Here is a 13331-nt window from a genome sequence, read left to right on the forward strand (position 1 = left end):
CCCTCTCTCAAGGAATCCATCTGGACATTTTTCTTGAATAGGTTTGGAAGAACCGAACACAATTTCATCTGGAGGACCGAACAGGGATTTGAAGCTCTGACCTCGCGATTGCGAATGCAGTGTCTCAGCACGCCTCGAATTCGCTCGGTGCTTTACGCTGTGAGGTACCCGCATTACTGTACCACCGCCGTACGATAACGATTTAAAGTAGAGAGGGAGGAAGAGAGGGTGGGAGAGGAAGAGAGGGGCGGAGGGGAGTCGGGGAAACTGTTGCCAGTGCACAGATCCCAAAGCAAAAAGAAATACAAGCTGCAACTTCCTTTTTGCGCACGACTGAAATCACTAGACTGTTTCCGAGTAGGTGATCTATTAGAATTGTACTGCCGTCCTCTTCGTCCAACTTTCTTTCTTAAATGCCTGCTTCGTACGCTGCTAAGCTTAAGTTGGTCTCGATTCCTTTTACTGCATCCAATTACGATGTATGCTAATTGGTCGCAACTTTGGTAACAGTCAAAACATCTATCGAAAGCGCTACTACGTATAGATCCCCACTGGGGTCTATCACTTCTTCTGTTTTCTGTGACTATCGCCTCTTGAAGAGACGATACCACGTCTTACGAAAGTCGTCGGGAAATCCTGGATGTGCTGACGACACCATTACCAACTACATTACAAAATCTGTACGTAATAAATATTCTACTATTTGTCACCGAGTCATTGTAAATTACCGTTATTGGCGCTACAAGTAAGATGGATAGCTGTTCAGTAATATATCTGAACCAATAGCTCAAATGAAATATTTTTTATGCCCCTCTTCTCTCCCCCCCCCCCCCCCACACACACATATAAGTTTGTAAGTGTGTCAGAAAAAGAAATCTTGGGCTAAATGATAAAGAGCCACACTGTGAACCCAAAGGCCTCAGGTTCTATACTAGGTCAGTCCCAGGTTTTTAGTTTGCCGCGGATAACTTCGTTCACCTGTTTATTGTAAAAGATGCCGAGTTTCATCGTCGTTCCTAGTCCACGTTAACCGGTGCGCCTCCCAGTAACTGGGTGCGTGAGTCAGTTTATAGGTCAGAAAAAGTCAACAGCATACAATCTCCTGAAGGAACATCCTAGCAAAGCAGTGTGGTGCTCGAAACAACCTCGGTATTGATAGCAGTCACAACTTTTACGGCAGAAACATGCAAATTTAGATGACATTCCTGCTACTTTACTGCAATTAATGTCTTCTGCCATCTCCCTAGCCCACTTCTATCCTACCGCAGCACAAAGTAAACGCCGTAACGTGTACACCGTGGGGAATGTCGCCAGAAGAACGATGCTGCACCGCGGTAACCGCTGGTTTTGCAGTTGCCTTCCTCCTGTTCTTAAGCCTAGCGCGGGCCAGAAGCGGACCGCAACCGCGCCAGCCGCAATGCCCTCAGGCACGGGTCTAAAAACGCCGGCAGTCGGACGGCTTAACGTAGCTGGGCAGGGCAGGGCTAACAAGCCAGGCCCGGCCGAGCGACGCAAAGCCGCGCCACAGCCGCGGGGGTCGCGCGCCTGCTGTATCGGGTGTCACGGCAGGTTCAAGGCCGACCGGGGCGCCCTGCGCTGCCACAACAGTCGCCGGCCAAGTCTCCCTGTCTGTCCGCTGACGTACGCGTTAGCTGTCTCCGAGGATCTGGTTGGTTCAAATGGCTCTGAGCACTATGGGACTTAACATCTGAGGTCATCAGTCCCCTAGAACTTAGAACTACTTAAAACCAACTAACATAAGGGCATCACACACATCCATGCCCGAGACAGGATTCGAACCTGCGACCGTAGCGGTCGCGCGGTTCCAGACTGAAGCGCCTAGAACCGCTCGGCCACACCGGCCGGCCTCCGAGGATCTGGCCAGGTCCTGCCAATCCACATACGCTTACTCATGCGCTGCAAGGTTACAGTAGTTTTTATGTAGGATGGGTCCGCACCCTGTATGTAACATTAAACACGGCCGTTTCCCACACGACAGTGTCATGGTTCCACCTCTGCTGTTAATTAAGAACTATTTATCTTATTATGTTTCGCACGATTGGTCAGTTTCAGGTCGAATCAAGATTAGAAATAGAGGGAGATTACGTTAGGATTACATTTGGTAAACATTTTAAGTGCAACAACCTGAAAATCTGTACTTCCTGGTACTGACAACATTTAATACATCCGAAAATTTTCAGCGGACATGACAGTTCCGAAAGCGGGAACATACACGTTCAACGGTAAAGTTTAAAATGTAATACACTACTGGCCATTAAAATTGCTACACCACGAAGATGACGTGCTACAGACAGGAAGATGATGCTGTGATATGTAAATGATTAGCTTTCCAGAGAATTCACACAAGATTGGCGCGGGTGGAGACACCTACAACGTGTGACATGAGGAAAGTTTCCAACCGATTTCTCATACGCAAACAGCAGTTGACCGGCGTTGCCTGGTGAAACGTTGTTGTGATGCCTCGTGTAAGGAGGAGAAATGCGTACCATCACGTTTCCGACTTTGATAAAGGTCGGATTCTAGCCTATAGCTATAGCGGTTTATAGTATCGCCACATTGCTGCTCCCGTTGGTCGAGATCCAATGACTGTTAGCAGAATATGGAATCGGTGGGTTGAGGAGGGTAATACGGAACGCCGTGCTGGATCCCAACGGCCTCGTATCACTAGCAGTCGAGATGACAGGCATCTTATCCGCATGGCTGTAACTGATCGTGTAGCCACCTCTCGATCCCTGAGTCATCAGATGGGGACGTTTGCAAGACAACAGCCATCTGCACGAACAATTCGACGACGTTTGCAGCAGCATGCACTATCAGCTCGGAGACCATGGCTGCGGTTACCCTTGACGCTGCATCACAGACAGGAGCGCCTGCGATGGTGTACTCAGCGAGGAACCTGGGTGCACGAATGGCAAAACGTCATTTTTTTCGGATGAATCCAGGTTCTGTTTACAGCATCATGATAGTCGCATCCGTGTTTGGCGACATCGCGGTGACCGCACATTGGAAACGTGTTTTCGTCATCGCCATACTGGCGTATCACCCGGCGTGATGGTATGGGGTGCCATTGGTTACACGTCTCTGTCACCTCTTGTTCGCACTGACGGCACTTTGAACAGTGGACGTTACATTTCAGATGTGTTACGACTCGTGGCTCTACCCTTTATTCGATCCCTGCGAAACCCCTACATTTCAGCAGGATAATGCATCACCGCATGTTGCAGGTCCTGTACAGGCCTTTCTGGATACAGAAAATGTTCGACTGCTGCCCTGACCAGCACATTCTCCAGATCTCTCACCAATTGAAAACGTCTGATCAATGGTGGCCGAGTAACTGACTCGTCACAATACGCCAATCACTACTCTTGATGAACTGTGGTATCGTGTTGAAGCTGCATGGGCAGCTGTACCTGTACACGTCATCAAGGCCGTTATTACGGCCAGAGGTGGTTGTTCTGGGTACTGATTTCTCAGGATCTAAGCACCCAAATTGCGTGAAAATGTAATCACATGTCAGTTCTAGTACAATATATTTGTCCAATGAATACCCGCTTATCATCTGCATTTCGTCTTGGTGTAGCAATTTTAATGGCCAGTAGTGTATTTATCTTATTATGTTTCGCACGATTGGTCAATTTCAGGTCAGGTCAAGATGACAAATAGAGCGAGCTTACGTTTGGCAAACATTTTAAGTGCAACAACCTGAAAATTTGTACTTCCTGGTGCTGACAACATGTAGTATATCCGAATATTTTCAGCAGACATGATAGTTCCGAAAGCGGGAACATACGCATTCAACCGTAAAGTTTAGAATATAATATGAAGGGCGTTCAGTAAGTAATGTAAAACAATTTTTCTCAGCGAATTTTTGTTTGGAAAATGTAAAATTTGTTGTGGGACATCGTGGAATATTGCCGCATCAACCCCTGTAGTTACACCAAGCGGTGCTATACGTAGCCTTATAAATGGCGTCTACGACGGAAATGTATTTCAAGCAGAGAGCTGCCATTGAGTTACTTTTGGCGGAAAACCAGAGCATCACAAATGCTGATAGGCGGCTGCACAATGCTTACGGAGACGTGGCAGTGAAAAAACGTACGGTGAGTCGTTGCGCGAGGCATCTGCCATCATCAAGCTTGCGCAAGTTTGCACCATCTCCCACGTGCCGGCCGGCCACACACAGCTGCGACTCAAAAATGGTTCAAATGGCTCTGAGCACTATGGGACTTAACTTCTGAGGTCAACAGTCCCCTAGAACTTAGAACTACTTAAACCTAACTAACCTAAGGACATCACACACATCCATGCCCGAGGCAGGATTCGAACCTGCGAACGTAGCGGTCGCGCGGTTCCAAACTGTAGCGCCTAGAACCGCTAGGCCACATGTGCCGGCAGCTGCGACTGCGGCAGCGCTGGAACGTGGAGATACTCTCATTCGAGGTGAGCGACAGAGCACAATCAAACGCAGATCTGCGCATCCGAGAGCAGGTCACAAACTTCATTAGGCTATTCTTCCTCAGCCAATCTGCAACCCCGATCTCGCACCTTCCGACTTCCCAAAAAAATGTTCAAATGTGTGTGAAATCTTATGGGACTTAACTGCTAAGGTCATTAGCCCCTAAGCTTACACACTACTTAACCTAAATTATCCTAAGGACAAACACACTCACCCATGCCCAAGGGAGGACTTGAACTTCCGCCGGGACCAGCCGCACAGTCCATGACTGCAGCGCCCGAGACCGCTCGGCTAATCGCGCGCAGCTCCGACTTCACATCTCATGGATGTTCAAAGTATTTATTGCTACTGTAATTTCGACAGTTCGTCATCTTACAGCATACTGAAAGCAAACAGTGTCACCACATGAAATGTGCTGACATTAAAAATAAAGTAACGCTAAAACAAAACAGGAGCAGTAGCTACGTGGCGCGTTGAAGTCTACGTCGCGGTATTTAACACCTCAACCACATGCTACTAGTAGACTGAGTTTTAACGGTATTTTATTTTTTATGGCAGCGTGTTTCACATGGCGACGATGTTTGATTTCAGCTTGTTTGAGAAATGACGAAATTTCAATGGCAATAAATACTTGCAACAGTTACAAATGGAAAGACTCCTATCAATAATTTGGCTGCATAAAGAAAGTGAACCCAGGCCTCGTTTTGGTTGGTTGGTTTGACCTGAGGGAGGTAACCAGACAGCGAGGTCATCGGTCCCATCGGATTATCGATGGATGGGGAAGGAAGTCGGCCGTGCCCTTTCAAAGGAAGCATCTCGCCATTTGCCTGAAGCTATTTAGGGAAATCACGGAAAACCTGAATCAGGATAGCCCGACGCGGGTTTGGATCGTCGTCCTCCCGAATGCGAGTCCAGTGTGCTAACCACTGCGCCACCTCGCTCGGTTCCTCGTTTTGGTAACAAAAGTACGGATTTCTTACAGTTCAGAGAGTTCAGACTGAAAGCAGTAGCTGTGTCAAAGTTAATATCTCCAGCTGTGTATGGGTGCGTAGCGCCGCACCGTTACGAGCGTTGCTAATGTCACAACCATAGTTCACTACCCGTTAAATAAGCACATACCCAGCGTGGAAGAAAAGGATGCCTGATAGCAGACAAAAAAGAAAGAAAAAAAATCTGTCGCTGAAACTTTGATTTGATATCCCATTGCATCAACAAAGCAATCTGTGACAGATATTATACCAACGCCACTTTACGTACGAGGTGAACTGTGAGTGAATAAATACATTCAAAATCTCTGCGGAGAACTATGTAAATTCAGATACGTATTCCAAGCGAAGGATTGATTCTTCGTGTATGTGTTTGTGTTGCTCCCGTCGGTGCCTGTGTCCAAGACAGAGGACGTGACCTGCAAAGTTCTTTTCGCGTCGGCGACGCCGATGCGGCTGCGCGTATTTCCCGGGAGACGCGGCAGCAGCCAGAATATTGCTCTGCGGTAGGCAGCGCCGCTTGGGACCCGCGCAGAGTTGCGACAGGCGGCCGTATATCCCCGCGGAAGGCAGCCGCAGATGAGCCGACCCCGCCAGTACGGGCAAATAGCCGACACGACAACAATGTTGCCGCTGCTACTGCTGCTGCTTCTCCAGCAGGAAAAAAAGACAACCCGTAAGCTTGAAGATTGCGTGCGCATGTGATGGTATCATCAGACCATCAGTTACTCTAATATATTTGGTTGGTGCACGAGTTCGTATCGCTTTTGTTTTGCGTGTTGGTATTCCGGTTGCCACGGATTTATTTATCGTTTGTCATTTGTTGCTCACTGTTGCTATTTGAGGCAGCATATTGTTGTTTTCAGAATGAGATTTTCACTCTGCAGCGGAGTGTGCGCTGATATGAAACTTCCTGGCAGATTAAAACTGTGTGCCGGACCGAGACTCGAACTCGGGACCTTTGCCAGCTCAGATGGTAGAGCACTTGCCCGCGAAAGGCAAAGGTCGCGAGTTCAGGTCTCGGTCCGGCACACAGTTTTAAACTGCCAGGAAGTTTCATATTGTTGTTTTGTCATTTGGAGATAGTGAGTGAAACTGTGGACACCTAGAAAGTGGAGTGACAAGTGGAGAAATCTGAACATTTCCCACATATTCTTCTGTTTATTTTCACCAAAGGGGTGATGGCAACGGAGGAAGCCAGAAACATCTGCGCCGTGTATGGGGATGCCACTGGACAGAGCATGGCAAGGAAATGGTCTTTTCGATCGTTAGCGACTCTCCACGGCCGGCTGGTGTGGCCGAGCGGTTCTAGGCGCTGCACTCCGGAACCGCGCGACAGCTACGGTCGCAGGTTCGAATCCTGCCTCGGACATGGATGTGTGTGATGTCCTTAGGTTAGTTAGGTTTAAGTAGTTCTAAGTTCTAGGGGACTGATGACCTCAGATGTTAAGTCCCATAGTGCTCAGAGCCATTTCAACCATTTTGAACTTCCCACGTTCAGGAAGACCTTCAGCGTTTGATGAAGGTCGTTTAAACGCATTAATCCACAGTCATCCACGTCAGTGTACTCGAGAACTGGCAAATATGATGAACTGTGATGATTCTGCCGCCGTGCGACATTTGCGCGCGGTAGGGAAGGTTCAAAAATCGGGTGTATGGGTACTGCATATTCTAAGCCAAAATGACAAAAATCAGAGGGTGGCCATATGTGCATTTCAGCTTGCTCGTCATGAACTGGCTCGTGAACACGGACATTCCTATCCTGCGCGCATCCACGAAAAATAATATTATGCATCTGATGGAACAGCGGCGGTGTGGTTTACTTGCAACTGCTTCCCCGAGGTGTAGCCATCACTACTGACATTTATTGTGGCTCATGAACAACATTGACAATTCCTATCCTGCGCGCATCCACAAAAGTTAATATTACGCATCTGGTGGAACAGCGACTGTGTGGTGTGCCGCGAATTGCTTCCCCGAGGTGTAGCCACCACTCCTGACATTTATTGCCAACAGCTGAGACGTCTTGCTGCGCACTCTAAGAACAACGACCAGGAAGACTGCGTGAAGTAGTGCTACTCCACGATAACACCAGCCCGCATTCTGCTAGACTGAAAAACAACACTGTACAGGAGTTGTGTTCGGAAGTCATTCAGCACTCACCTTATTCTCCCGATTTGCGCCCTCATATTTTCGCCTTTTCCGCTCTCTAACAACTTTCAAGGAATTTCTTTTCCGGATGAACATGACTCGACGAGTTCTTCGCCTTCTTCTACAGTTGCGGAATCCAAAAGTTAGCCTAACGTTGGCAGAAAGTTGTAAACATTGAAGGAGAACTGATAACAAAAGCCTGTGTGTATCTTTTGTATTCATTAAACTAATGGCGAAACGCTACGACTTTAACACCAATCTAATAAAAACAGATAGCGTGAAACGCAATCTTGAGCGTAGTTCAGAGGATGGCGTGGTAGCTGTCTCGTGTAGGACGCTCTTGAATCTCCTCTCATCTGATGGAGAAAAGTCGGACGCAAGTCCAGGCATAGGCCACGAGGACTGAAAAATTCTTTAATGTTTTGCTATTTGGGGAGCAAAATAACTGATGATGGTCGACGTGGAGAGGATATAAAATGTAGACTGGCAATGGCAAGGAAAGCGTTTCTGAAGAAGAGAAATTTGTGATCACCGAGTATAGATTTAAGTGTCAGGAAGTCGTTTCTCAAAGTATTTGTATGGAATATAGCCATGTATGGATGTGAAACGTGGACGATAAATAGTTTGGACAAGAAGAGAATAGAAGCTTTCGAAATGTGGTGCTACAGAAGAATGCTGAAGATTAGATGGGTAGATCACATAACTAATGAGGTATTGAATAGAATTGGAAAGAAGAGAAATTTGTGGCACAACTTCACTAGAAGAAGGGATCGGTTAGTAGGGCATATTCTGAGGCATCAAGGGATCACCAATTTAGTGCTGGAGGGCAGCATGGAGGGTAAAAATCGTAGAGGGAGACCAAGAGATGAATATACTAAACAGATTCAGAAGGATGTAGGTTGCAGTAGGTACTGGGAGATGAAGAAGCTTGCACAGGATAGAGTAGAATGGAGAGCTGCATCAAACCAGTCTCTGGACTGAAGACCACAACAACAACGTCTGAGAATGGATGGGAACGAAATTGAGGCTAAGTGTCGCTTTCTAGAGGTTTTCCAACGCTGCAAAGTCCCACTGTGCTAGGATTTTCCAACAGTTAACAAGATATTCGTTCCAGGCAGCACATTGTGTATTCGCAAAGTTCACTGTTTTTCAGATGCCCTTTTAACTGTAACTGACTGGATGACAATTCACAATGTCGAATGGTGGCAAGCGCACACCAGCTCCAACAGCGTTATGTCGTGGGCTTCCTTTCAGTAGCATCATGACAATGCACGCACTGGGTATGCAAACCAGCCTTTTGGTTACTGATTGTTTTTCTTCCACAAAGTATCGCGCAAGAACCAGGAGGACCAGGGTGAACAATGCAAACTGACAAAAGCGAATTTACTGGGGATTTGACCTCTAGTTTATCTGATGACGAAATGAGTGAGGTCAAGCTTTTAAAATTTTAAATGTCTGGAGTGTGGCCCCTAAGCTTTTGGACTGGAGATTTTAGTGTGACGCAGAGTGACTGGCTCATCCATTCTTATTCCAACGATCAGCTTGTAATTTTTTCCACAGCTTTTCTCCTTTTTCTCCGTGTTGGCTCAGACAGTGTGTGTGTGTGTGTGTGTGTGTGTGTGTGTGTGTGCGCACGCGCGCCAGCCAGTTTTCAGCACTTTCTTTACGTTTTTATTGTATTCGCAGTTCTCATTTTAGTAATTTACCACCTTTCTCCACACTCGTCTTATTACATTTTCATGCGGGCGCGAAAGGCCTTGCTGATGCCGGTCCAGAAAAACGTTTACCATCATCATCATTTATCCACACAGAATATTCTTTCTGGCATGTAGGCCATAAACTTCCATAGTCCTCGTAAAGAAATACTTGTAAAAGCAGTAATGGAGGTCAGTTACTGCAGTTTCTAACCAACAATATGCAGCGAAGACTGATCGTCCACTGTATATAACAAGAACTTTTTTTTTAAACTGCACATAAAACTGCTACTGAAATGGTTTTGTACGGAATACTGTGATTGCTTACTGCGTCTTCTTGTACAAAAGTAACATTTAATTGGTTGGAGTTCAATTATGTGAATGAATTCCACCGCAAACCAAGTCATCTTGATTGAAATTTCTCATAGCCGGCCGCGGTGGTCTCGCGGTTCTAGGCGCGCAGTCCGGAACCGTGGGACTGCTACGGTCGCAGGTTCGAATCCTGCCTCGGGCATGGATGTGTGTGATGTCCTTAGGTTAGTTACGGTTTAAGTAGTTCTAAGTTCTAGGGGACTGATAACCATAGCAGTTGAGTCCCACAGTGCTCAGAGCCATTTGAACCATTTGAAATTTCTCAGAGAGACTGGAAGGAGCCATATGTATTTTCTTTGAAGAAACTTTTAATAGCCAAGTGCGCATTCAACACTATTTATTCCTAATGACTGGTTTCAACGGTTAAGACTGTCATCTTCTGGTCGTTAAAAGAATTGTTTTTCACGTCCTGTTCCGTTATGACTGTACTGCACACGTCATGTTAAGTATCCACTGCAACGTCAACACGGCATGTGTATCACGGTCATAATGGAACAGGAGGCATAAAAACAAGTTTTTAAAGACCAGAAGATGGCAGTCTTTTTTAACTGTAGAAAACGTTTATCAGGAATAAATAGTACTGGATGCGATCTTGGCGATTGAAAGTTTCTTTAAGGCATCTTGCTGCAGAATCGACTTCACTGGAGATGCTGTCGAGTCCAACATCGTCTCTCCACGCTAACAGTTTGTACAATATATACAACTTCTGATGAAATCGTAAGTTCCTCTTAAACGAGCGTTTACAGAAAATAAATAGAAATCGGTTGGTCCGTCGAAAGCGTACACGTTACAGACCACGCTACTTTCGATGATGTCGGGAAATGTGGGAAAGGAAATCAGATTCAGGCAGTGGCTTTGACGATGTGTTGAAAACTTTTGAGCTTTGTGCGAATAGTTAACTTGTAACGCACTGATGCTCCCATGGGACGGGCGGAGGAGGGGGGCGGTATTGCTGCTCCTGGCGGGGATGGGGGGTGGGGGGGTGAGAGGGTGAGAGGGGGGGTAAGAAGAGAAGGACGTGAGGAAGAGGTATACGGGAGGTCGGGAGACGGGAAGATGAGTGCAGACAGACGGACAGGTGAAGTGGAAGATCAGGTGGTGTGTGCGTGTGTGTGTGTTTTGAGTGGCGAGATATTCTGGCGGCGGACAAAGCGGCAGGTGAGCGCGGTCCCCTCTCGTCTTTGTTGCGACTCGACTCAGCGCGCCTCCAAGGACAGACATGCCCGGCCCGGACCGGCGAGTCAGGCCAACCCAGCAGCTGTCGGCGCGCCCGCATCCTGGTTTCTGGTGCCGCAGCCAGCAGCCAACAGCAAGGCAGATGCTCTCCGGGTTGCCAAACTACTTACTGCTGGCGTCATAGCGAGTCCTATGTGGGCATTGCACCCGGAGAATTTCAAGTAACGCATCCTATTACGGAAATCCAGGTCCGCCTATTAAGCAAATAACTGATCTTCATAAATTTCTGTCTTGTAAACAAGCTTCAAGTAGCAATTTTCCAATAAAAGTAGACCTAAAAACAATGTATGTTGTGGTTGTTACCTTTATATATATTTGGCTTCTGTAGGGCATTGCAGTGTATTGGTAGATTGTCATCTGCTTGGTTTGCGAATTAACGAATTGCTTTACGTTTGAACGTATATTTGTTAGGCGAAAATATGTCGATACTATATTCTGAGTCTTCCTACAGTTGGTTTCGAGTCGTCCGTTTAACCCTGAACGCTCATCTTTTGTGGAAATGCGCACACAAACACGGCACATGCTTCTGTGGAATTCCACTGGTTTTCCGATTCACAAAACATGATGTGTATGTTGCCACTGTGTTCTGTCAAGAGAAAAAATGTAACTTGTGACTGGACTGCTCTAGAATAATAAGCTGGCCGGTGTGGCCGAGCGGTTCTAGGCGCTTCAGTCTGGAACCGCGCGACCGCTACGGTCGCAGGTTCGAATCTTGCCTCGGGCATGGATGTGTGTGATGTCCTTAGGTTAGTCAGGTTTGAGTAGTTCTAAGTTCGAGGGGACTGATGACCTCAGCTGTTAAGTCTCATAGTGCTCAGAGCCATTTTCTTACGTAGCCTACAAACTCGTAAATGTAAGAACGTAAATGTAATTCTGATAATGTGGTTGTCAACATCATTTTTTAGATTTCTAGTGAAGGTATTGCACTTACTTTACAGGTCACAGCGAATGCTTTGAAAGAATTTAGCGAAAGGACTACAGCAAACGTGTAACAACCTTATCTTTACTACTAGACGCATCTAAACACAAAATATACTTATATGGATATGGTGTCTGTTCTTTAGGACATGTCACACATATTCCCCGAACTCTTACGTGACTTGGTAAGAATGTCTTCCATGAGTAATGAGTGTGTTGGAGTGGGACACTACGAATGTAGTGTGTGGACATACAAGATGAGAATGTGGGTCTCGCAGGAGGCGTGCGCGAGATAATCCCTGCATTCGCGCTATGCTCTGTGCCTTCGGTGGCTAAGATGGATAAAGCGTCTGCCATGTAAGCAGGAGATCCCGGGTTCGAGTCCCGGTCGGGGCACACGTTTTCACCTGTCCCCGTTGATATATATCAACACCCGTTAGCAGCTGAAGGTATTAATGTAATTCTAATTCGTTTAAACATAAAATGGTTACTATTTATTAAAGCGGTTAAGAAACAGATAACTTACGTTCAAAATTGTGATAGATTTCATCTTCAACCGGAATATTTACATATTTTAGCGTAATTATGGACTTTCTTGTATTGGTTATCGTGCAGTGCACTAGTTTGCGTGACAGGGAGATCACACAAACGCGGACTGAATCAGTGCGGCTAGTTAACGTTCGTTTCTCTGGTGGACCGGCCAGATTGGTTGCCGACCTTTTGGCGGTTTCCCAGGTTCGTTTGGGAAAACGCTGGACTCGTCGTCAATCTCCATGTCACAACATAGAGTTGGAGTAATCTCTGTTGATCCATCGTGGATACGGGACAGCAGCAGGTCAGATATTTACCATTGAAAGATCACCAAAGAGCCGTATATTTTCAGAAGTTTTTATTTTATTTACACAACCAGTTTCGGCACCTCATTGCCATCTTCGTGTCTCTATGCACTCCATATACAGAAAATCAGATACATCGATGCGTGCATAGCCGGAGGCATCAATACTTGGATTCGGTGAACTTTTTGTGGAGTGCGCAGTTCGAAGACTTGCATCAATGTATCCGATTCTCTATGCATGGAGTGCATAGGGGCCTGAAGATAGCATTAATGATGTGCCGAAACGAGTCCTGTAAATATAACAACTTATGAAAATATACGGCTGTTTGGTGAGTTGTGTTTGGTAAATTCCCTCCTTTAGGTTAGCTGACGACAGTGGCTACTATGGGATTAATGCTAAGAAAGAGATATTTGTCGTAATTACATTTTTATCGAATTTTTAAAAATATTTCTGTTTTTTACGGTAATAAAAAATATTACTCTCAAACCAACTTAGCTCTACCTCGCTTTAACTGGCGAAAATACCCAAGTTTGGTTTCATCCTCTACAGCGTTCGGAGTTAATAAGAGCAACAACATTCCTGGTGCAGTCTCGGTTTAACGAATAGTTTATTTCAGCCGTCTCGTCACATTTCTTCTTGGTTACAAGACCGCATTCACTTA

The sequence above is a fragment of the Schistocerca nitens genome, chromosome 2 (assembly GCF_023898315.1).
Source record: "Schistocerca nitens isolate TAMUIC-IGC-003100 chromosome 2, iqSchNite1.1, whole genome shotgun sequence".
NCBI classification, from domain to species: Eukaryota; Metazoa; Arthropoda; class Insecta; order Orthoptera; family Acrididae; genus Schistocerca; species Schistocerca nitens.